The sequence below is a fragment of the Cnephaeus nilssonii genome (assembly GCF_951640355.1).
Source record: "Cnephaeus nilssonii genome assembly, chromosome: 7".
Classification (NCBI taxonomy): domain Eukaryota; kingdom Metazoa; phylum Chordata; class Mammalia; order Chiroptera; family Vespertilionidae; genus Cnephaeus; species Cnephaeus nilssonii.
The window spans coordinates 74,086,099-74,110,276 of record NC_137078.1 but is presented as its reverse complement, the minus strand read 5'-3'; the positions used below and the strand labels follow the sequence as shown (position 1 = coordinate 74,110,276).

Here is a 24,178-nt window from a genome sequence, read left to right as displayed (position 1 = left end):
TTGTCAATATTTTCTGTCATGATTTATGCTTTTGGGTTTGAATAAATACTTGTTTCTTCTTCTGACAGGTTCTCCTAACATTCTCTTCAAAGTGTTTTACAATGTTTTATTTTTCATATTTAGATCTTTATTCCACTTAGATATGAGATATGGTTTTGGTATGGTGTGGGTGTAGGCACATAGCTTTCTTTCTTTTTTTTTTTTTTTTTGGTATATACAACTGTCTCACCCCAGGTTTTTTGAAAAACTGAGCCTGAGGCACCACCTACATGCCAAGATATTGAGAGGAAAGATCCCAGGGCAGCAAGAGTCAGGGAAAAGGGAAGTGAGACATAGAAGAAAAGAAAGCAAATGCAAGTTGATATGTTACAAAGCAGGACACAGCTTCCCACGGGAATCTAGCCTTGGTCACTCAGGACATCTTCCCGACAGGTTCTGTGCAAGTACTACACCTCAGAAGAGTCCCTCAGAGGAGGAGGGGTGAACAGTCTGCTGGCCCCTCTTTTCTCCTCCCTGTTCTGGGCTGAAGTTTGTTCTACTGGAAGTTAATTTACTTGTGGGTTGAGTTACACACTTTCTCTGCGAATGGGCAAACCAGTCTCTGGTGCTGTTTGTTATGTAATGCTTGATGCTTTAGCTGAGCCTGAAAGTGATGGAAGAGCCATATCCTCCATGAGTTTGGTGGAGTGTAATCAAAGCACCAGAGCCATGTGTCTTCTGTATTAGGAGCAACAGAAGCCACGCCAAAGCCAGGCTCTCCCTCTATGGGGAGACTGAGACAGCTGGAAGTGTTAGGAGGTGAAGAAATAGCAGTATGGCTGGGGTTCCCAGGAATCAGGTGGGTCCAGATGTATTATTTGAATCATTTATAACCAATTTTCTCATTTACTAAATACTTAAGTCTTTCCCCCCACATTTGTAATGCCACATTGAATATATCAAGTTTTCATATATTTATGGACCTCTTTCTGAGGTCTCTTTTCGGTTCCATTCACCATTTGTCTATCCCTGAGCCAATGTCATGCCATCTTAAATCTTATAACTTTAAATTAAGTTGATATCTGGTGGGATAGTCTTCTTATTTTGTTTTATATCTTCAAAATTATATTGTCCTTTTTCTCTTTTATATGAATTTTAAGATCAGTCTGTTTTGTTTCACAAAAAGTCATATTTAGATTTTATTTAAAATTATAATGAATTTAAGAACTAACTTGGGAAGAATTTACATTTTATGATATTGCCTCTTCTAATTCATGAACCTGGTAGATGTCTCCATTTATTCAAGTCTCTCTTTGTGTGTATGTATGTGTACATGAGGACAGTGGTCTTCTAAACCCAGTTTTAAAGGTTTTTAAAAAATCACGAATGAGTGTTAAACTTTGTTGATACCTTTTTTGCATTTATTGGAATAATCATTTTTTCTAACTTAATCTGTTCAAGTGGTACATTTGCATTTCCAGGATATTCGACTTAGTCTTTGTGGAAACAATACTCATTCTTTTGACATTGATATTAGATTGTTTTATATAATTTCAAATTAAATTATATGGTTATAATATCAAGTATACCTGGCATCAATAGGTTATGAAATAAATTACAAATGACCCTGGATGAGCATAAAACTCAAGTGCACAGTAGCCCATTACCTATAAGAATCACACTGGTGGTTCTTTTAAGACAGAATGGAGCATATCAGTTAAATGGCACTCAATTAAGAAAGTGTTCACAGCCCGGCTGGAGTGGCTCAGTGGCTGAGCATCAACCTATGAACCAGAAGGTCATGGTTCCGTTCCCGGTCAGGGCACATGCTGGGGGCTCTATCCTCAGTTTGGGGTGTGCAGGAGGCAGCCAATTAATAATTCTCTCTCATCATTGATGTTTCTATCTTTCTCTTCCTCTTCCTTTCTCTCTAAAATCAATATATATATTGAGAAACTACTATACATTGAGTGCCATGTTAGGCATCATGGTTAAATACAAAGGTAAAACAAATAGCTCCTGTTCACAAAAGATTTTCCAACCTAGTAGAGAGGTTCAGACCAAGAGCTTACCTACACAAACATCATACAAAACGAATAAGATAGGTGTCCAAGGACTTACGAAAGCTAACATGGAAGGAAGGTGTGACTGGGGGAAAGGAGTGATCAGGAAAGAGTCTTAGGAGAGTAGATTCTGCCGTGAACTATGAAAGGTGTTAGGCCACTGATGTCCATACCAGCCAACCCTTTAACTGCTCCCTATAAGTCAGCAATCTCCTTGAAAGCAATGAGAACTATACTCTGATCTGCTCTGACGAGCATTTCTTTTCTTGTTGGCCTTGCACACAGATTCCCCCTCTCTGCCCAGCCCTTTTGGAAGAGATGTCTATACCCTAATCCTTGGAACCTGTGAATATGTTATGCTGTGTAAGGGAGAATTAAGATTGAAGATGGAAATAAAGTTGCTAATCAGCTGACCTTAAAAATGGAAAGACTATCCCGATGGGTCCGGTGTAATCACAATGGTCCTTAGAAGTGAAAGAGGGAAACAGGTTCAGTACCAGAGTGATGCAGCATGAGGAAGACTGGACCAGTCATCGCTGGCTCTGAAAATAAAAAGGGGATCACAAGCCAAAGAATGCTGGTGGCTCCAGAAGCTGGAAAAGGCGAGGAAATGGATTCTCTCCTAAGAGCCTCCAGAGGAATGCAGCCCTGCGATACTTAGATTTTAGCTCAGGGGGCCCATTTCAGACTTCTGACCTGCGGGACTGGAAGCTAATAAATCTGTGTTGTTTTAAGCCACCAAGTTTGTAGTAATTTGCAGCAACAAGAAAGTGATACAAAAGGCTAGTGAAGCTGATCAAAAGGAAGAACAGATTTTTTAAAAATATTTTTATTGATTTTTTACAGAGAGGAAGGGAGAGGGATAGAGAGCTAGAAACATCGATGAGAGAGAAACATCGACCAGCTGCCTCCTGCACACCCCCCACCAGGGATGTGCCTGCAACCAATGTACATGCCCTTGACCGGAATCGAACCTGGGACCCTTCAGTCCGCAGGCCGATGCTCTATCCACTGAGCCAAACCGGTTTCAGCAGGAAGAACAGATTTTGAGGGAGAGCTCATGGCTTTGCTCATGCTGAGCCGAGGAACCTGTGGTTATCTATGCAAGGGCCAGAGGCCATTGGAAATGTGGATTTGGATCTCAGAAAAGAGGTTGGGATTTAGGATCCTGGAATCATTTCAAAGAGGAGATAGTTGCCACCTAAAGCACGGGTGAGATGGCTTTAGGGAGGGAGTTTAGAGCAGTGCTGTCCAATAGAAACATAACACAAACCATGAATGTGGGCCACATTTACAATTCAAATTTTTCAGTAACCACATCAAAAAGAAACAGGTGAAATTGAATTTTAACAATGTATTTTATTATACTCAACATACCCAAATTATTATCATTGTAACATGCAATCACTATAAACACTATTAATGAGATTTTTACACTTTGGGGGGTATGAAATCTTTGAAATCTGGTGTGCATTTCGTACTTACAGCACAGCTCAGTTCAGCAGATCTATAATTAATTTCAGGGGCTCTATAACCGTCACATGGCTAGTGGCTATTGTGTTGGCCAGTGCAGTTTGGAGAGAGAGCAGACACAAAGGGTAGGGCCTTGAGGGATATGTGCATTTCAGAGACAGAAGAACTAAAAGGAGCCAATGAAGGAAAAGACAGAAATAGGAGGAGAATCCAGATAGTGCAATGTTTCAAAATCCAAAGGAATTATACTTATGGAAACATGCGGGGGGGGGGGGGGGGGGGTGTGGCCGGAAAGCATCACACGCTCTCTTTCTTCAATGATCTGGTTCATTCATCTCTTACATTTCAGAGGCTTTCTCCCTGTCTGTAGTGAAGCTCTACACTACAAAGTCACTTTCCTTTGCTCTGGCTTCAATAGCCTCATATACATATCTAGCCTTAAGTTTAGGGACTCAAACAAGGTGGCTGAAGATAACAGGGTGACTAGGGGAAAGAAGAAAGGAGCACTAAGGTGGCATGGGGTTGTTGGAGGATGTGATGATTTGGAACAGGTGCCTGGTGGGAGTAAGATGGAGATGATGTTACCATGACAACTGATTATTTCGTTGGTCCAATGACCAGTTGCCATGGTGATGAAATCTTGGTGGCGGTGTGACATGGATCCCAAGGGAGAAGACGCTTGTGCAAAGGACCCTTTGCTCATCGGTAACGCTTTTATATTTGCAATAATTTCCTCATTGCTTGATGAAGCCTCCCCCAGGAACTTCAACCAACATTGATGTGCCCCCTCCTCCTTGTTCAGTTATAGCAATCACCACTTGGAAAATGCACACATTTTCTTTTTCTTTCTTTTTTTTTGACTGTCTTAAATTGTTTATTAGGTAAGAATTTTACGAACATTACTTGTGCTAGCGGTAACGGTGGAGCTGGAGAGAACTGCGCCTTCTCCAAGCTGCAGGGCGAGGACCACCAACAGTGGTGGAACTTGTGGCCCTGCCCAGGCCTCAGCTCTTGCGGCCGCAGATGTCAGCCCTCGCGTCTCCTGTGCTTGTGGACTGGTTTGGTGATCCACTGGGTGTCAGGATTTCTTCTGAGGGCCTTATGGAATGGATCAATGAGGATAACCTCAAAGAATTTGTACATGGAATCTTCACCAACCCAGTAAGAATTCAGGACGCTCAGAGCCCCACAGTGGCATCCAGCTCGTTCCACAGCAACAGACTGAAGACTTGCAGCAAACTTCAGCTGGTTAACACCGTGATGGACAGGTTTGCCATAGGTCGCACCCTGAGGAACAGAGTGTTTGGGCCACCACGGCGCACACGAATCCAATATGTGACATAACCTTGCTTGGCCTTGCAGCCCAGCCTGCGCGCTTTGTCGGGCCGGGTGGGGCGGGAGCGCTGTGGAGCGCAGAGAGCTGGCTGTACTGCCAGCGGCGCACCCTGAGAAGGAAGCGCATTACATCGGACTGCTTCTTCCTCCACATCTCCTGGATGTACTTGTATGCGCCCATCTTGGTTTACCTGATGGCTGTGGCCAGACGGAAAGCTGCACACATTTTCATTGTTCATGTTCTATATAGGATTTTTTATTTGATAGTCTTTAATTCTTTTAGTAATTTTTCTCTTTTTTCCCCCCACAGATGTAATCCTATTGAAGGCAGGGATAATTCCTACAATTCAGTTGTGTTTTCAAAAGACTTGGGATTAGTGGGGAAAAAAACCCCAAACATCTTTCTTTTTTAAAAAAACAACACATATTTTATTGATTTTTTACAGAGAGGAAGGGAGAGGGATAGAGAGTCAGAAACATCGATGAGAGAGAAACATTGATTAGCTGCCTCCTGCACACTCCCCACTGGGGACGTGCCTGCAACCAAGGTACATGCCCTTGACCGGAATCAAACCTGGGACCCTTCAGTATGCAGGCCGACGTTCTATCCACCGAGCCAAACCAGTTAGGGCTAGATCTTTCTTTATATACCACCTCTGCTTCTGCCATTTGCCAATTGTTTGGCCTTAGAAAAGTCATTTTATCTCCTTGATTTCTTTTTCTTCTATAAAATGGTAGGATAAAACTTGCACTGTGGAGTTGCTTATGACGATTACATATAAGCTAAATAAAGTAGGTGGCCTAGAGTATGGACTCAATCAATGATCCTGATTATTATAACATGGTGCCCAGACCAGTCCCAGATGCCATGGTTAGCAATTAGGAATACTTGATGAATAATAAGTTAATGATGACAGATTATAGGATAACGGTTGGACTCAATTTAATCTTCAGGGTACTTAAAGATTAGTTGCCCAACCATATATCAGCTGCAATTATTTTTTCTCCTCTTTTTATTTTATTTTATTGGGGTGACATTGGTTAATAAAATTATATATGTTTCAGGTGTACAATTCTATAACACATAATCTGTATATTGCATTGTGTGTCCACCACCCAAAGTCAAGTCTCCTTTGCAAATCTTAACTTGCAATCCACGTTATGCTAATTAAGAGACTAGATAACCATATATATATATTTTTAAATTTCTTTATTGATTAAGGTATTACATATGTGTCCTTATCCCCTCATTGCCCCCTACCCCCCACTCATGTCCTCACCCCCCTGTTGTCTGTGTCCATTGATTAGGCTTATATGCATGCATACAAGTCCTTTGGTTGATCTCTCTCCCTTACCCCCACCCTCTCCTATCTTCCCTCTGAGGTTTGATGGTCTGATCGATGCTTCTCTGTCTCTGGATCTGTTTTTGTTCATCAGTTTATGTTGTTCATTATATTCCACAAATGAGTGAGATCATGTGATACTTATCTTTCTCTGACTGGCTTATTTCACTTAGCATAATGGTCTCCAGTTCCATCCATGCTGTTGCAAATGGTAAAAGTTCCTTCCTTTTTACAGCAGCATAGTATTCCATTGTGCAGATGTACCACAGTTTTTTAATCCACTCATCTGCTGATGGGCACTTAGGCTGTTTCCAAATCTTAGCTATGGTGAATTGTGCCGCTATGAACATAGGATAACCAGATATTTTGTGCCTCCTTTATGGAAGAACATACTACCAATGAAGTAGTTGTGCCCCCAAAAAACTCACACATGAATCTGATTCAGCCTCCAGACCCAACTTCTGATTTACGGGAAACACAGAGGGCAGAACACGTTAAAAACCACCACAGAGAAGCACTTAGCAAGATCAATTTTGTGGGAAATACTTTAGGAAAAATAATGTAGCTTCGTCAGCAAACACATTGCAAGGAAAAAGGGTGGAGCAGAAATTTAGAAATTAAAAAATTCAAGGGACATATCATTCAATTTCTGCATGTGCACATTATTGGAGCCTTAGCTAGTACTTGAAGCTGGATGGTGGATATATGTGAGTTCATTGCATCATTTGTCTATTTGCATATCTGTTTGAAGTTTTTCATAGAAAAAAAAAGTTTGAAAAAGATTCAGAAATCATATTTAAAACTTTAAGTGCATTTAACCAAGACTGCTCACACAGTAAAGATGTTTAGATGTAAGGAAAAACAGCACACCCCTTAGTAGAGGTTGGACAAATGCATTGTGATTTTTTAATGAATAAATTAATGCATATTTCCCCTAACTAGTCCTCCATACTGAGGTTTCTATATTGTACACATAAATATATTTTTCTATTTCAAATTACAAGTAGTATTATGCATAATGTCATGGGTTAGACTCCTTGAAGAAACAGATTCCAAGATGGAGTTTATGTGCAAGAAGTTTTCTGGGGAGTCGGAGAGGTGTGCTTTTGTGATTAGTCCTAAAGGGGGAGTGAAGTGAAGAGGAGTGGGCAGAGGGAGGAGTTGAATGAAGTGTGATACCGTTGCCAATCAGATCGCATCTGATTCAGCGTACCCGACCCCCAACATCTAGGGAGGGAGCTCCGGAGATGGAAGAGCTCTCCAAATACGTCCCACCTTGAACAACGGGGCCAGGTCTTCACACTTTGATTTACCCTCCTGCCTACTTTGCCCCAAGAAATCTGAACTCCTCCGTCGAGGCTGAGCTCAAAGGTTTCTGTTTTTGCACACTCTTCCTTGAAACCTCCCTCCTCAGTCAGATCCTCCGTTCTCCTTTCTCTAAGAACCATACAGGAGAATAGGAAGTGCTCACATTTATAACACTTCTTATGTGCTAAGCCTGTGTTAAGCATTCTACATGTGCCTTGTTTCCGTTAACACACAACATACTTATGCAGTAAGTACTATTATTATCCCCATTTGCAGATGAGAAAATTGAGGCTCAGAGAGATTAAGCAACTTGCCCAACTAACGTCATTGAGTCAGTAAGTGGAAGAGCTGGAATTTAACCCCAGGCAAGGGAGCCCACACTCTAACCACTTATCACTATCCTTCACTTGTTATCACTAGCACCTACGCTCTTAATCACTTTCACGCTGTGCTGCCCCCTAGCTACTATTTTTATCATTGTATTACAAGCCCTGAGCACAGTACCCAGCCTAGAGTTAGCATTTGACAAATGTTTACTGAATGAATGGGTAGTCATCTCATCAGCATTTCTAGCAAATTTCATTTCAGAAACAATTTATAAGCACAAGGATGACAAGGTTCATGGTAGCAAAGAACAAGAAACCCCACTTTGCTAGTTAAACTTAGTTATACTTAACAGGACAGAAAAAGAGATCAGATAAGGAAAGAGTGCATTAACAGCTAAAAGGCTAAAAAGGCCCAGCTGGCGTGGCTCAGTGGTTGAATGTCAACCTAAGAACCTATGAACCAGGAGTTCACAGTTCGATTCCTGGGCAGGGCACATGCCTGGGTTGCAGGCTTGATCCCCAGTGTGAGGCATGTGGGAAGCAGCCGATCAATGACCCTCTATCTCTGTCCCTCTCCCTTCCTCTCTGAAATCAATAAAAATATATTTAAAAAAATAAAAGGTTAAAAAGGAAAAACTGTATTTCAGTACTTAAACATAAGCTCTGTGTTTGTGTGTGCGCGCACACATGCCCACAGGCCTCTTGCTTTCAGAATCTTTGTAAAATGAAACATTCCACATTCATTCTACTAAGCTGAATAGTGGGAGCAAGCCGTAGGTGGATCATGAATTCAGAGTAAATGAAATTACAACAACTTCCTGCATCAGGAAGTATTCAAAATAGTTGCTCAAAAGTAGAAAGGTAGAAGATATATAGGGATTGCAAATAAATTTCCATTAAATAGAAAAACAACTCTTCTGATTAAAGTATCAGAATCTGAGAAAACATATTTAGAAAATCAGTGTGGGTTATTAGCAAAAGAAAGGATTTTGAAGTCATATGATTGAGGCTTAAATCTTTACTAGCAAAGTGACCTCAGTTTTCTTGTAAAATAGGGACAACGATCTCCCACTTTTAGGCTGTTTTTCATTCCTTGTTCCTGAGAGAAGTCATTGTTCCCTCCTCTGAACTTCTATGGACTCCAACATTTTCCAGTATTGTTTCATAGATCTCCCACACATTATTTTTCCTGGAATATTTTAAAGCAAATCCTATATATCATGTCAGTTCATCTTCAATATTTCAGTTGCCAGGATTTCTGTTATTCTTTACATTTAAAAAAAACATTAAAAAGTCTTGACTGGTTTTAGAGAGAGAGGAAGGGAGAGAGAAACATTGATTTGTTGTTCCATTTATTTATGTATTCATTGATTCTTGTGTGTGCCCTGACCAGGGATTAAAACTAGAAACTGTGGTGTATCAGAACGATGCTCTAACCCAGTGGTCGGCAAACTGCGGCTCTCGAGCCACATGCGGCTCTTTGGCCCCTTGAGTGTGGCTCTTCCACAAAATACCACAGCCTGGGCGAGTCTATTTTGAAGAAGTGGCGTTAGAAGAAGTTTAAGTTTAAAAAATTTGGCTTTCAAAAGAAATTTCAATCATTGTAATGTTGATATTTGGCTCTGTTGACCAGTTTGCCGACCACTGCTCTAACCAAAGTAGCTACTCGGGCAGGGTGGATTTCTGGTATTATTATTATTTTTTTAAAAAGAAACTCCAATGTAATCTCCTGGGGGGAGGGGAGGAAGGAATCTTTTTGCACATGCTATTCAGTTTGGTTAACCTATTAAGGTTAACCCTAGTAGATTTACTAAATAACTCTTCATTTCTCTGCTTTGTGTTAGCCTTTAGGGTATTCTAATAATGCCCAACACTATAATCAGAATTAGATGCATGTTGCCTTTGCAGTATTTTAACTTTTTAAGTGAATAGTAGTAATAACAGGTTGAATGTCTTTCTGATTTTGAAGGACTGATCCACAGATTTGTAGTCTAAATTCATGTTCAGGACTGTCTTCAATGTTTGCTTCAAGGATGTTCCATGGAAAGTTTTCAAATTACTGCCCTGTATTCTTTGGCGATGTCTAGCAAGTGCTTAGACTCCTGCAACTTTGTCTGAGTTTAACCTTCACTTGCATCTTCTCTTAATTGGGTCCCATTAAAAAAACGTGATCCACAGTGCACTCTGGCTAGATTTCTCATTGCCAAGTCCCCTGGCTTTCAAGGTTTTCTATCCCTTGTAGTTTCCTCAGAGAAGTTTCATGGGCTTTTATGAAATGCTTACTATGCTCCAGCCTGCGATCCTGATGTTCCAGATATTTTTCACTTATGTGGCATTTCAAATAAATGAGGTACATATAAATTGTAAAGTGTTATGTAAAAATTAGCTAATATTACTATAATCTTTCCCTCCCAGAACCCTTAACCCATAAAACAGGAAAAACTTTTGTAGGGTGTTAGGAAACCTGAGTTATGGTTCTAGATCATTCCGTAGCATTCGTTTAACAAAATTTTATAAAAATGTATTAAGTGCCTAGTGGGTGCCAGCCATCCGGTACAGTAGGGCTCCAGGTTTAAAAATGAACGAGGTAGCAGATACGTGAAGGTCTCTGAGTTGGAGCATGTCTTGGCACCTGTGGTGGCGCTGAGACGGATTCCTCCTCCGCTTCCTCCACTGTGGGTTTGGGCTCGGGTAGACCGGCAGCCGCAGCATTTCATCGAGGTGGAGACTCAGAAGTAGCGCTCCCAGCAGCTGGTGCGCCAGGTGAGAGAACTTTGCTGGGAGAAGTGCATGGACAAGCCTGGGCCAAAGGTGGACAGTCGGGGCAGGCCTGTTTCATAAACTGCGTTGAGTGTATTATTGAGACGAGCCAATTCATCTTGAATCGACTGGAACAGACCAGAAATCCAAGTCAGTCTTCTCAGAAAGCCTTTCTGACTGATTTCAGCATTACCTTTTTGGAAAAGGAAAGTAGTTCAAGAAATGAAGAGCGGTAGATGGAATGGTAAGGAGAAAAGGCTATTGGGGGGTTGGCTCCCACATTTGTCACTCTTGGGACATCCTGTCACCTGAGAATGACCTTTTTTTTTGAGTGTTTGGAGTCTGAGGGTCATATGTGTATTAGGTTGTGTTGTTGTCTTTTATTGTGTGGTGTTTTTTTGTAGTTGTTGTTAATCCTCACCTGAGGATATTTTTTCCATTAGTTTTTAGGGAGAGTGGAAGAGAGAGGGAAAGACAGAGAAATATCGATGTGAGAAAAACACATCGATTGTTTGCCCTTGACCAGGGCCCGGGCCCGGGAGGAGCCTGCAACCATGGTACATGCCCTTGACCTGAATCAACCCAGGACCCTTTGGTCCTCAGGCCTACGCTCTATCCATTGAGCCAAACCGCCTAGGGCAGTTGTGTTTTTTAATGTTAATTTTGTGAAAACAATGAACAGATGAAAACTTTACTAGCTGCATATTACTGTATGTGGGACTATGTTTTTCTTAAAGTCCCATTACCTGCTGCCTATAATTTGATAGTGGGACCACATGGGTAAAATCTGTCATTTGCATGGATTCATTTCGGATCTCTGGGAACATTGATACACACACCTTTGTATCTCTCAGAAAGGGCGGCAGTGGGGGGAGAGTAATTTGGCACTTAACTGTAGGCCTCCTTATCTAGTGTTTTGAGCATCAGTGCTAGAAAAAAATCTATGGAATGTTCATATAATACAGTTCAGCTTTCTAAATTATCTCCCTTCTTTGTACTATGATTTACTTAAATATCTAAATAAAGTATGGTCTTGAGGTACAGGCAGCCTGAATATCTAGAGGCCTTTAATTATAAAGGAATCTAGCCAGTGAGCATAATTCTCATTACTTAACAAGGAAGAAGTTAACTTACTCTGTATATCAGGGTCCAAGAAATTCAAAGATGTGCCTAAATACGTTGTAAACATTTAGACCTATCAAAAACAGCAGTTTCAGAGGTGCATGCCTAATGTTAATCAGTATAAATGCCAAGTACTGCATTCTTTCGATCACTGAAATAAAAGCTTCTACAAGGTTAAAAAGATGAATGAGGATGGCCTTTGCCTCAAGAACAGGGCCTATATTTTAACCTTCTTTGAAACTTGTAACTTTCAGGCCCCTTTGGGACATGACATGGTCCATGGTACCTATCCTACAATGGCTTGTCTGAGCCCCAGATCAGGACTGAGTTTCAAATTCAATGTGAAAGCCTTTTACTACATTGCACCAAGCATCCCATTTTCTACGCCTTCTCAGACTTCCCAAGCAACCTCTTTTACGTGGGGATGACACCAGAAGTCTGGACCACCAACAGATACAAATTCAGAAAGGGTCTGAGTTAGTCAGGATATGCTCTGTTACTCTATGGTAGCAATTCGCAATTCAGAGTGGCCCAATCAGCAAGAGGAGTTTCTTTCACTTGTGCTGTGTGTCCCTCCCAGGTCAGCCGTGGCTTTGTTGCACATTGTCTTCACTCTGGACCGAAGCAGATTGATTGGTTTCTATCTTGAATGTTGCTGGTCATCAGGGCAGCAGGAAAGGTAAACATGGTGATGTACACAGACTCTTAAAGTGGCTCCTACAGCTGCTCACAGTTCATTTGTAAGGCACATAACCAAGTCTGCTGTTGATGGAGTAGGGAAGTACAATCTGCCCCTGAGAGGCACAGTCAATGTTTGGAAACAATAATATGGTCTACCGCAGGGTCTCCCCCACCCCCTCTTTTGGTTGCAAAACAAAGAGATTTTCTGCCTCCTGCCCCCTCATGCAGCAAAGACTATTTGGACTGTTTGTGACTGTAGAAAAAAATAAAGAGAATTCTTTGGGATTTTGTGTGTGTAGGTTCCAACCTCAGCTGTGCCTCTAATAAAGTTTGAAAGGTTTCCTGAAGTGGTACTTGGATGTAAATACACCCACTTGCAGTGACTAGCACCCAGTAAGCTACAATTCTTATGTCAATGTAAACTGATGGGTTAGTAGTTCTTTGAAGATAAGCTTAGAGCCAGATAGCTCTGGGTTCAAATCCTAACTCTACTACTCTCAAACTACTGAGCCTCTGTTTCCTCTTCTTTAAAATGGGGATGACCACCTCATAGTTTCACTCTAAGGATTAAATGAAAATGCATGTAAAGGGTCTATCATGGTTCCAATCCCATAAGGAACACTCCATAAATATTATGAGCCATTCCTCACCATTCTCCCTGCAGCATTGGAGAGTCTTGATCATTTTTATTCAGCTCATTAGAAATGAAGTAGGTCAATAGCTTCAGAACTTTAAATTAAACAAGTTTCTTAACTACTATGTTTGTACCCAGAGTTTCAGGCTCCTTTGGGCTGCAAACCTTGGTTGCTCTTTCCTGGTTTCTTTCGTTCTATCATTCCAAAAGTTACTAACTGGGAGACAGATTTCCTCTGATGCCATTCTATATGAATATCCTTTGACTCACTCTTCCTAGTACCACCCAAGTTTCATCTACACGATCGCTTGCACATAATGTAAATACTTTATTTAATCTACGCATTTGTTAATGTTTGTTCAGCTGCCTTGGTGGCCTTGTGTCTTTCATTATGCTTTTAATTAGCTCAATTGATTCTGAGAGTGGAGGTAAGCCAAAGTGTTGAGCCAGGTGGTTACAGGGAAGATGGATGGGGGTGGGAGTGGGGGTGGAGATGGGATGGGGAAGGTATCTATATATATAAAAGGCTAATATTCTAAGTGTTCAACCCTCTGGGTAATGACATCAGGTAGCAACGCCCGGCTTCCTCTCCCTAGCAACTAGCCTCCTTGCATTTTCTTCAGCCCAGGAACATGACTTGCTTTATACCCAGTTGGAAACATTTCACACTTTAACCAAATGTCTGTGAAGCGTTTTCCCATGCCTCACCTCATTTGATCCTCACAGAAGTCCTGGAGACTCGGCGGATTCCTAGTTTCTTTTCATTAGCTGGAAAACAAAGATTTAGAAAGCTTAGAAACTTGACCTGACTGAAAAGAAGTAAGAAATGGTGGACCTTGAAAATGACTTCAGGTTTTCTCACTATTCAGAATATAGTCAAACACTGCTGCAGTTAAATATTTTACCCTTTGTTCTCCCTGTGTGATCTACAATAATAACCTGCTTCCTGTTGGTATTTACTGCTGTGTTGCTGACAATTACCTGAAAGAGAAGTTGGGGTGCTTCACTGGGCTGGAAAAAGTTTAGCTAAATCAGAAAGCAGGTCTAATTAAGCAAGTTTATTCTATATCTACAAAAGGCTGGGTTGACTCGTGCATATGTGATACATATAAAGCTCTCACTGGCACCAATCGCAAGCGTGTATTTCCATCTGTCATTGTTGGTTGTGAATTTGGTTGACACTTCTATTATAGAGAAAGGGTGAATAGCAATATTAAAATATTTCTTCTAATTAATTTTCTTTCAATGTGCACGAATTTGTGCACCGGACCACTAGTGTAGTATAAGTGCACTAGGGCAAATTCATTGCCAGAACTAGGGGAAAAATTTAGGCTACTGACTTCCACTGGAAAGAAATATTCTAAGCTACTTCTTTCTACTGAGAATGATTAAGCAATAGAGTATTTGGGAAGGATCACACTTTGCCTTAATGATAAAATCTGAATTTAACACCAGGCTCCTAGAGAGCAGGACCTAAATTTATGGATGGTATATAGAGAATGATATGTTCTAGCTTCATGAGTTAGTTATTCTCACCAGCCACTAGTGTTTAAGGATCACTTATAAGACTGTGATTTCCATGGCCTCTACTTTTTTTGTATCTACTTACCCACTGTCATTTTGCATAAGCTGTTCTCCTCTTCCCCAGATTTTCTTTCTCTGCTTCCAGCCTGCTTCTGTCTTTATATGACAAACCCCTACTCATGTATTCAGACTTAACCTTAACCTTACCTTTAAGTGTGAAACTTTCTTTGGTACCCCATCCCTATTCAATCTGATAGAGTTTAGCTTTGCCTTTTCTCTGTTCTCAGGGCACAAATATAAATCTCTACAAATTACATTGAGACTGTTTACATGTCTGCCTCTCTAGATGCCTAGGAGCCCATTGAAGGTAGATAATTTATTCCCTTTTAACTCCCTAGGATTTAGCCCAATGCCTGGTATAGAGTAGCTGTCTGATAGAGGATTATTGAATGCTGTTTAAGTATGCAAAGTGACCAACACCCAAGTGTTTTTTATTAAATAGCAAATGGTTCTGAAAGCATCCCAGTGGCCTCTGGATAGCTCCCCCCACTTCTAATGCATGAAATATAAAGTATTATATAAAGATATCCAGGGACTCTGGAAGGCTCCTCCAGGGCTGGGAATGATCGGAGGTGCCTTCTCATGTTTTTCTCTCTCCCTCTTGCAGGTCTTGGCTCATTTAGCTTTCTGATTTAGCTAAACTTTTTCTAATTTCCTGCTTTCCTCTTACAATAAAGGATCAAGTAAGGCTTCATTTGTCTAAGGGGCTGTGGGTCATGTGAAGCATTGAATACCCTGCTGCTGATGCACTGGTAGTGCCCCATCAAGATTTTTGTAGGGCTTTCGCAGCCCAGCTCGGGGCAGTGCTTTCAGGGAATTTATAATCCAGGTGAGGCTGGTAAAAGATTGCAAACAACACAATAAAACCTCTATCTCATTGCTTTGAGCAAGTTACTTCTCTTAAGAATCTGTCCCCTGAGTTAGATATCATCTCTTTTTGAAGGCTCTCCTGCCCCACACCCTCCTTCCAGCCTACTCCCATCTCCTAAGACTATAAATTACTCTTCTACACTCAACCTTGTGAAAAATAATAACTGTCTTTGAGGACAGTTATGACAGCTTGTGTATTATGTTATGACAGCTTGTGTATTATCTCTTTTGCCAGTAGCTATGATTATCATTCCCACTTAATAGGCAAGAAAACAGAGACTAAGAGAAACTACATCAGTAGGCACACAAGAAGTAAGCAATGGAACATCAGTTTGAACTCAGGTCTGCCTTCCCAATCTGGGCTTTAAGCTTTTCCTCCCACCCTGTCCCAGAATACCCCTGTGCTGCTATTGCCATACAACTATTTTTGGGGGTGATAAGAAGGGTGCTCCTCTACTCTGACACTCTGGGACTCATGCTTCTTTCCTTCCCAAAGGCTTCTGATCCCCAGTCCCATTCTGGCAGCTATCCAGCCCTGTTCTCCTCCAGATAGGAACAAGCACTTTAGAAAAACACCTCAGAATCCCAAACAGGTGGGAGGTGAGGAGCTGCCCAAGATTTATAGAAGGTGATGATGAATGGGAACCCAAAATCTCCAGACTTGGAATGAAGTCCAAACGTGAGTCTTTCTACTCTTACTTCTTCATCTGGCTGAATCTTCTCAAGTGACTCAGAGAGATTACTGGTTTGGACTTTTTGACCTTGATCCAAGTCTGAGATTAGAACCTGGTGACTGACTACCAGCCTCAGTTTCTTCCTCTGATAAATATGGATAACCTCAGCTTTGTCCATCTTCTTAGATACATGATACAGTTTTTTTAGTACCGTTCTGCCTAAAACCCAACTCAGATGATGGTGGGCTTTGAAAACTGAAGGGCTGGTAAGAGAACGAGTGTTAGCTGTGTTATCAAGAATCCACCCAATGCCCCCCCAAAAAACCCCAGCAACTTCCAATTCCCTTTGGCAACTTGGTAGAAGAGGGAGCTTCTACCCTCTCTCAAGAAAGCTGGCAAGGATGGCCTCCATTTTCCTTATCAGATGGACACTATTTTCCTCATCACAGTATATTGTAATTATCTAATCTACTTGCTTCCCATTAGACTGTGAGTTCTTAAAGTGTAGAGACTATCTTTTTATCCAACTCATTGCTACCAGCCTGGTCCAAGCCATCATCCTGCACTTAATTAATGGTTCAGAATTAACCATTTAAATACTGGAGTCTTTGGCTTCCACCATTGTCTGCTCACTGTCTACTCTTGGCACAGTAGCCAGAGTGATTACTCCTCTGTTGAAAGTCCCGTAGTGGCTCCATTTTAGCCAACATCCTTAAAATGGCCCACTCTCTGACCTTCTCTCCCATTCCTCTCTCATTTACTCACCCTGCTCTAATGTCCTGGCCTTCCCATTGTTTCTAATACTCCCAGGAATGCATTGCCTCAGGGACTTTCTACTAGCTGCTCCTTCTGCCTAGGACACTCTTTCCCAGAAAATGGCATGGCTCACTCCCTCAGCTCTTTCAGGTTTTTCATTAAAGCCATCTTGTGAATTGGGTTATCTCTGATGGCTCTAAACTCCATTATGTAAAACTGGAATTAGAATAAGATATTATGAATCTACCTACATTTCTCTTCCATGAATTTTCTCTGCTACCCCTATTACTTTGCTCCACATACTCCCCTCTCCACTAAATACTTTCCTTTCTCCCAACCTTTTGCCCCAGTGCAGGCCTAAGGCTATTCATGAATCCATGCATGAATTTACTTGAAAAAGGTGAGGCATAATGAAACCAAAATATGAGATCTCAGCTGAGATGAAGAAGGAAAGAGAGATGGACTTGGAAGACATTGTGTTTGAATCCTGGCTCAAAATTTTAACTCTTCTGAGTCTCATTTTCATCAGCTGCAAAGATGAGCATATGAGTTCTATCTCTGGGACTTGGTGAAGGCACTGAATGAGAAGACAGGTAAAAACACCTGGCCTGTGGTCTCCCTTAACTGGGGAGTCTACCAAGTCAGAATTTTGGCACCCAACACATGGTCCGGGCTGAAGTATTTGCTGAACAAGTACATTTATTATTGATAAATAAATGGTAGATGTTAAAAAGAAATATCCACACCCTCTCCAGTTTTCTTCATACCCCTTACCCTGCCAGGTCTATTTTTTTTCCATAGCACTGAACAGTCTATACTACCAAATAACTTTCTTGTTATCTTTATTATCCTTCTCTCCATACTAAATAATAGCTCTAAGAGGTAAAGGTATTCCCCTACCTCTTTCTGTTCACTGACACACCCCAAGCACTGAGTGCATGACAACCTTAGTAGTGATGGGCAAATGTTAGTTGGATGAATGAGTGAATGGATATTTTTATCTTCAGAACTTTGCTAGTCTTATATAGAAAGGAATAGGGCAGTACTTTGACTACCCAGGGCCTAGAAATGCTTGGTGAATAGCAGGTGTCCAGTGTTTGCTGAAGCAATTGGTTTAGTCAGCTCTGTAACTACCGGAGACGACGTCAGAGTTTCCAGGGCCAATTCACTCAGGCTTTTCTTTTCCTATCATCCAATCAACCTAGTATTCCCCTCACAAAATCCGAGTATCCAAATATGGAGCACCTACTCCGAGTTCAAAAGTATGACTAACGCGAATAAAGCAACAGCAAATACGTCTGAACGTAATCAAGTGTGAAATTACAGGGCAGATTCCCGGAGCTAATAGCTTAGGAATCAGTGAAGACTGACGTATAAGCAGATTCCAAAGTTCACAAGTCGCCGCACTGTCCTTCTCAACACTCCACCTGTGGATAGCAAGGACCACAACCTGGGCAGCTACTTCAGAATCAGAAGGGCCTGTAGAGTTCCACCTCCTTTGGGGAAGGAAACTAGGGCTGGGCATGGGAAAGGCCTGGCAGAGGGGCCTGGAACCCCCGCCTTGTCAAGTTCGGAAAGGAAGGGTGTCCCGAAGCTCCAAGGTGCCTTTGGAATCCGCGGGGTGCCAAGTTGCACAAGGGGTGCGGTTTCCCGGAGAGGCTAAGGTGCCTGTCTTTATTACGATGAAGTGGCGAAATTGGGGGTAGGGGTGGGGACAGGTCGCGAGGCGCCATTCCCTGGGATCATGGGGCCCTTGGAATCCCTGGGCAGGGTCCAGGGCCGCAGGTCCTTGCTGACCTCAGCTACAGAGTCGCCTCGGCCGCCCCCACTCCCCAATCGCTGCTCTGAGGCGCAAGGCCCCGAGTCGCTCCGAGACGCTGGCCGCTCCACCACACCCGCGGTGCAAAGGCAGAGCTCCCGGAGTCTCGGGGCACTACTTGTCCCAGCGGAGGGATCCTGCGCGTCGCCTCCGCCACGACCGCGGAGGAGCCGTGACGCCGCCGACGCCGGGTCGGTGGCGCAGCGACGTCGCGGGAGGCGGGGGCGGAGGCGGGGGCGGGGGCCGGGGGGAAACGGGTCTAGAAGTAGTTCCGGGTGCGCGGCCCCGGATGTTGGCTGCTCTTGCTGCCGCCACCGCTCTGGGCGCTGCTTGGGGCCTCGGCCGCTCGCACCAGGCGCCGTTGGGACCTTTCCCGGGGGCGAAGACGCACGCAGCGGCCGGGGGCTCGGCCGGGCCGTCCCGGCCTGCGCAGCCTGAGGTGAGTGCCCGCCGCCGAGGCGGCCGAGCCGGGGCGGCGGGCGAGGAGGCGGGGCTGGGGCATCTCTCGGGACGGAGGCTGGGGCTGCCCTCCGCGAGACGCCCTCTCCCTTCTCTCAGCCGCGGACGCGCTGCGGGGTGGGCGGCGGGCGGAGCAGGGGGCCCCGGTCGGAGCTGGGGCCTGGGCGGTCGGCGAGGGCCGGGTCCCTCCCTCCCCCGCGGCGCTTCTCAGCTGCTGCTGCCCCTCAGCCGGGAAGCGGCGGCTCTGCGCCTCCGCGACTCCCGCCCCTCCCCCAGGCGGGGCTCGGGGGAGCCTGACGGGGTTCCCGGGGCCGCCGAGACCGAGGACAGGGCCGCCTCCGTCTCTCCGGGACCTGCCTCTGGCCTGGGCTAGCTCCCTACCCTGGCACGATGCAGCCTCTTCCCTTCAAGCTTGCGGGTGCTTTTCAGTGGGCGAGGCGGGCAGTACCCCCTGCCTCAGGGTTGCCCTGTGGGGTGAGGCGGCCCGTGCGAGGGGCCTGTGTTCCCACCCATCCTGTCGCCGCGTCCTTTGCCGGCATTGGGACCGAGGCAGCAGTTCCATGCGGACGTGTTGCTGTCCTGTGTGTGTTGCATCCTGCCCACGTGGTAGGGTGTTCCCTCCCCCCCCTCCATTTTTGCAGCTGGTGAGGAGGGAGGTTAACGGGGTGGTTTTTCCTCTGTGATTTCCTCCCGGTGGCATGGAAGGTGTTAGGGTCAGTTTTCTCGGCTGAGGCCTACTGTGAGTTAGGTGGAAGAAGCGGGAGTTGTACCCGAAATTGAGACCAGCAGGGGACAACGGGGCTTAGTTTCATTGACATCTTTCCTTCTCTCTCTCAGGTTGCTCTTGCTTTTCCTCTACTGCTTAATCCTAAAGAGAGATGAATAAGCTCTAGCTGCTAATGCACTGAGGTGTATAGTTTTCACTTCGCCGTTCTACTTTCTGTGTGTATGGTTGGCGAAGGATTTTCTTTTCTGTGTTGTGCAATCTACGTCTCTTGTTCCGAGTTGGATTCCTGAATGAGCTGTGTTGGGCTGGCCATGGAGTTAGTGGTCATCAATTTTGTCTTTTTCCTGACATTTGTTTAATCTTTTTTCCCTTCTACTTTGTTTCCCATTGAGACAAGCGTGTGTGTCAGTCATGGAAGCTGTATGCATAGTTCTTCACTTGCAAGGCAGCACTAAATAGTTGCACTGAATCACTTATTTATTGGGAACTCTTTTATTTAACTTCTCCCTGTCTATTGAGTGTCAGTGCGCTGTGTTTTTGGAAACTGGTTTTGAAGAGCTTCTTTCCTTAATGTCTCCTCCTGGTTAAGGTTTCCATCTGTCTGTAGTTATCGCTTTTGTGACCACAGATTGCCCTCTTAATAGGCCACAGTAGCAGTGAAATGAGCCTTTTATTCCACCCAGGCTTGAGCAGATATTTATAGAAAAGTTGTAACTCCTCTCCATTTTTACGTTTGGGTGGCATATAGAGATGCGATTGCATTTAAAAAAAAATTTTTTTTTTTAATAAACCTGAGTGTTTTATTTTGTGTCTCGGAGTTGAAGTGAATCTTCTTCTTGGTTTTATGCTGCTGAAGATACTAGGACTTTGTTATGCCTTTATTAAGTATTTTTTGGATGGGGTCAGGACATGTTTATTTTGACTCTTTTTGGTTCAATAGTTCAGATAAAATAAAAAGTCTTAATATTTTGAAGTCATTTTTTAGATTCCAAAATGGCCAGCATTCTCACTTTTCCTTGTTTGTTTTTTTTGCCTTGTGCATTATCTTTGAGTATATATTATTTTCTTTTTATCTGGTATATTCTCCTTTGTAAAATAAAAATATTTAAATGCGGATTCCATCTGCTTTCATCATGCTAAATATGTGTGGGACAGTGGAAAATAGAGAATGTTGTGATACATTCTGAGGCATTTTTTTAAGTAAGTCAGTCAGCATTTGTGTCCTGCAAAATCCTGTACTGTGTGTGAAGTAGCCTGTATGAAGGAGACACAAGAGATAAAATATGTAGTCTCTTCAAACGCTTCAACTTCTATTGGGGAAACAACGCTAATAAGGTCCATTATTCGTAATTACCAAGTAACATCAAACTTTTGGAATAACACAGTGCAACCAAAGTCAAAGATATAAGTGATATTTGAAAAACAGAAATTTCTACGAGAGTGACTGGTATTTGCAGACAGAGAAGTGACAACATACAAAGATATCAAGCAGTTTGGCATGGAGAATGTGTATTGGTGAATAATAATAAATGAGTTTAGGATTGGTATTGGTGAAGAATGTGTCAATGATACAGGGTTTGGTTTGATGGGGTATTGCAGTGAGTTCTAAAGAATGGGAATAAGATGATGCATATTGTTTCTGAGGGAGGTTTTTGTCTTAGCTGAGTGTTCTGCCGGGAGACTGCCTAGAATGCTCTTGGAGAATTTTAGGAATGAGATGACAAGGATCTGATGTAAGATGGTGATTATGGGTATAAAATAATAGCATTTATTGAGTAATTACAGTATGCTGGGCATTGTTCTAAGTTTTTTACATGTATTTACCTCATTAAATCTTCATAATAAGGTCTTCTTATTCCTATGGAGAAACTGGGTTACAGAGAGATTAAGTGACTTGCCCGAACTCCAACAGAGGAAGCAGAAGAGCCTACTAGGATTTGAACCCAGGCAATCTGGCTTTTGAACGTATGCATTTAATTATAAATTATACTGTTGAGCTTATACATTTAATTATAAATTAAACTGTCCTGCCCTAACCAGTTTGGCTCAGTGGATAGAGCGTGGGTCTGCGGACTGAAGGGTCCTAGGTTCGATTCTGGTCAAGGGCATGTACCTTGGTTGCGGGCACATCCCCAGTAGGGGGTGTGCAGAAGGCAGCTGATCGATGTTTCTCTCTCATTGATGTTTTTAACTCTCTATCCCTCTCCCTTCCTTTCTGTAAAAATCAATAAAATATATTAAAAAAGTAAACTGTCCTAAGAACGTATAGAATATATAAGAAGACATTTGTGTGAGTAAAAATTAATTTGAACTCATTGATGATTGAATGTGGACAAAGGTAAGAGAGCAAATAAAACATTTAAGTAGAGCCTAGAGTCCTGGGAGGATGGCTGATAATAGTGAAGAAAATAGGAAAGTATCACTGTTAAGGAAAATGAGCTAAAGTTGGTTATGGGCAACACTAGATTGTGTTCAGTCAATTTTTTCAATAGCATGCTAGTCTCCTGCCACTCCTAATAGCCTTCTCTCCTTGCTGGTTTGGCTCTGGAAATGCACATTTAGTTTAGTATTAATCTAAGCAAAAACAATTAGAAAAACATTTGTTCAGAATAAAAAAATGTATATCACAATGCAAAGTCATATAGAAATAGCATAGGAATTAGTTATTTTGGTTGAGCCACACCACTGCTTTCCAGGCTTAGTGAAGATAATCAAGAACTTACTAGAGTAGAATTATCTGTATTACATTCCTATAGAGATGCAGTGTAGATTGTGTACTGATCAGGCCTAAGGATACTAATAAAAAACATTCGAGTAGATGAGGGTTGGGAGGGCAGTAGTTTGATGGTGAAAGAGCTTTGAGATTTGGAACTTGGGGAGACATTATAGGCTAATAGGTAAAGCATTCTGAGAAGAGCCAAGAGGTACATCTGCTACGGAAGCCAAGGATAGGGACGGTAGTGTGGTTGACAGTATCAAGTGTACTCCAAGTTCAGAAACAATGATCATGATGAAAAGATTGCTGAACTACTAGTAAGACTAGGACCAGGAGGTAATTTGTAACCTTAGAGAGAATTTTGAAAGGAAGGATAAGAATAGATGCCAGATTTGTTTCCCATAAAAGGATTTGTAGCGACATTATGGTCTGGTGTAATTTGCAGCATTTTCTCCTACTGCTTCCTCCAGTCTTCATTCTTGTCCACAGGTCAGAGTTAATCAAATATCAGGAAACTCACCTTTTTATTCATTTAAAAAGGAAAACTTGCGGCCCTAGCCTGTTTGGCTCAGTGGATAGAGTGTTGGCCTGCGAACTGAAGGGTCCTGTGTTTGATTCTAGTCAAGGGCACATGCGGCGGGTTCAATCCCCAAGTAGGGGGTGTGCAGGAGGCAGCCGATCAATGATTCTCTCATTGATGTTTCTCTCTCCCTCTCCCTTCCTCTCTGAAATCAATAAAAATATATTAAAAAAAACAAAAAAAACCCGAAAACTTGTGTTCTAAAGTCAGTGATTTTTATACTTTCACGGTTCTCTCAAACATAAATTTTTAGAAGTATTATTGAGATATAATTCACATACTACATAATTGACCCATTTTAAGTATACAATTCAGTGGTTTTTAGTGTATGTATTTACTGAGTTGTGTAGCCATCACCAAATCTTTAGATATTTCCATTATTCCAAAAAAGAACATTTGTACCTGTTAGGCAACCACTAGTGTACTTACCATCTCTATAGTTTTGCCTATTCCGGACATTTCAAATAAATGGACATACAATATATAGTCTTGTGTCTAGCTTCTTTCCCAAAAGCATAATGTTTCAAAGGTTATCCATCTTGTAGTTTATATTAGTATCTCATTTTTGTTGGTAAGTAATAGTCACGTATGGCTGGTACACCTTTTATCTATTCACTAGGGACCTGGTGCACGAAATTCGTGCACTCGGGGCAGGGGGTTCCTCAGCCCAGCTTGCGCCCTCTTGCAGTCCTGGAGCCCTCAGGGGATGTCCGACTGACGGCTCCCTGTAGGGAGTGGGCCTAAGCCGTCAGTCGGACATCCTTAGAGTTGCCGTGGAGGCAGGAGAGGCTCCCACCACCACCACTACGCTCGCCAGCCGTGAGCCCGGCTTCTGGCTGAGTGGTGCTCCCACTGTGGGAGTGCACTGATCACCAGGGGGAAGCTCCTGCATTGAGCGTCTGCCCCCCTGGTGGTCAGTACGCGTCATAGCAACCAGTAGTTCCACCATTCGGTCGATTGGCATATTAG

At 42.8% G+C, this 24,178-nt stretch overlaps 1 protein-coding gene and 2 pseudogenes across 4 annotated transcripts in view; 2 read left to right on the top strand and 1 right to left on the bottom strand.

Moving 5' to 3' along the window:
• Positions 1-4,423: 4,423 nt before the first annotated feature.
• Positions 4,424-5,031, bottom strand: LOC307103441 (large ribosomal subunit protein eL15-like; annotated as a pseudogene). The gene has a single exon. The product of its transcript is annotated as a large ribosomal subunit protein eL15-like (transcript).
• A 627-nt stretch (positions 5,032-5,658) lies between these two features.
• On the top strand, positions 5,659-10,768 carry LOC307103503 (mitochondrial import inner membrane translocase subunit Tim8 A-like; annotated as a pseudogene). Its single transcript has 2 exons — positions 5,659-5,721; positions 10,476-10,768. The product of its transcript is annotated as a mitochondrial import inner membrane translocase subunit Tim8 A-like (transcript).
• Positions 10,769-19,013: 8,245 nt separating this feature from the next.
• The window catches only part of FOXJ3 (forkhead box J3), a 125,445-nt gene continuing 120,280 nt past the window's right edge, over positions 19,014-24,178 (top strand). For both annotated transcript variants that reach the window (XM_079777053.1, XM_079777052.1), the window contains exon 1: positions 19,014-19,166. The gene's annotated coding sequence lies outside the window, so the exon portion shown is untranslated. The remainder of the gene's footprint in view (positions 19,167-24,178) is intronic.